Source organism: Octodon degus, unplaced genomic scaffold (genome assembly GCF_000260255.1).
Source record: "Octodon degus isolate 3935 unplaced genomic scaffold, OctDeg1.0 scaffold00511, whole genome shotgun sequence".
Classification (NCBI taxonomy): Eukaryota; Metazoa; Chordata; class Mammalia; order Rodentia; family Octodontidae; genus Octodon; species Octodon degus.
This window is the reverse complement of record NW_004525087.1, coordinates 113,155-114,576: the sequence shown is the minus strand read 5'-3', so window position 1 is coordinate 114,576 and position 1,422 is coordinate 113,155. Positions and strand designations below refer to the sequence as shown.

At 44.2% G+C, this 1,422-nt stretch overlaps 1 pseudogene; it reads right to left on the bottom strand.

The window, feature by feature from the left end:
• Positions 1 to 538: 538 nt before the first annotated feature.
• On the bottom strand, positions 539 to 973 carry LOC101570677 (annotated as a pseudogene).
• Positions 974 to 1,422: the final 449 nt, after the last annotated feature.

The following is a 1,422-nucleotide window of genomic DNA, read 5'->3' as shown; positions in this document are numbered from 1 at the left end:
AGATCAGAGCCGGCCAAAGACTGGTTGTCAAAGAAAATGTTTGTATTTTGAAAATTCACTCTCAGGTACAAAAAAGGCCTGGTTGCTGTCAATAACAAAGCAAGTAAAAATATTACAGAAGGACCCACAATGATGTTTGATTTTTCCCAGGTTTCCCATAGAACACGAAGGTACAGATACACAGAAGAGGGATGGTTCTGAAATAATTAAAAATAAATACTTACTAAGATCATTAGACATACTGCATTTCCATTTGTTATAGACACACTGATAGTGAAGACTGTTCAAGAGAGGGTAATTGTACTACTGCTTTCCACTACACAGTCACGTCCTGCTTTCTGAGACAATTAACGATGCTGTTCTTCCATGTACATGCTCATGTGGAAAATCTTGTTGAGGTTTTGCCAGGGCCAGGAGATGAAGACAAGAACGTGCCCTAATTAGTGAATTGTAAGCTCAGTAAACATTTTTGGGATGGACCCATAAAATCAGGCCGCTGATTTGTTAAACATCTACTGATTGTAAAATTCCTCAGCTCCTAGCCATGTGTCCACTCAGTATTGTAAAAGCTGGGTGTAGTTCCACCAGGACTCTTCTTGGGGCTGAGGTGATAGTAATCAAAATCTGGAATGGCATCATAGGAGTCACCTCGGTAGCCTTTGAATGCATAGTAGGCAGTGCACAGGTGATAAAATCCTGGCAGGCACAGCAGAATGCCAATAATGAGGACAGGAACAGCCCGGTCTGTCCCCCCTTTGCTGATGTAGTGAGACAACAGGAGGGATCCTATGATAATAAGAAAGGCACCAATGAAAAACAGCACAGTGGCATGTGCGATGGCCTTTTAGGGGATCTTAGCAGGACTTTTCTTAAACTGAAGGACAATGTAGCCATTGTCTGTCCTGGAGAGCTTTGAGTATTTTACTTTATTACTAGGGATTCCAGTAGCCATGTTGGTTCAGGAGAGCATCATAACACACTGATGCAGGTGGTCTCTCTGGCTCACTGGAAATCCTGAAAATAGTGCCATTTTCCAAACTTTATAGTTTTCTAAGCAAGTCAGATAACTGCAGGTGTAGTGATACAGAACCAGCTTAGCTTTAAACTCAAGGTTCTTGGTGCTATTATTCTGATAGTCTTCAGACATCGCCACCATGAGAAATATGAACCAACTTGAAGTCAGGTGTAAAATAAAGCCATTTCTGGGGAGAGGCCAAGCGTGCACTGGCCACAACCAAGGGCAGAGGGTTCGCCATGGGCTCAGCACAGGATCGAAAATGGCGCGCCCACCTTGGCCACCCCTGCAGGCCTCACCACAGGACCATGCCTCGCTGATCACTTGCAGGATGCTGAGCCACTGAGAACTACAGGGAGACATATTGCTGCCTAGCACTAATGCTACCAAGCACCCCCAGTCTAAGT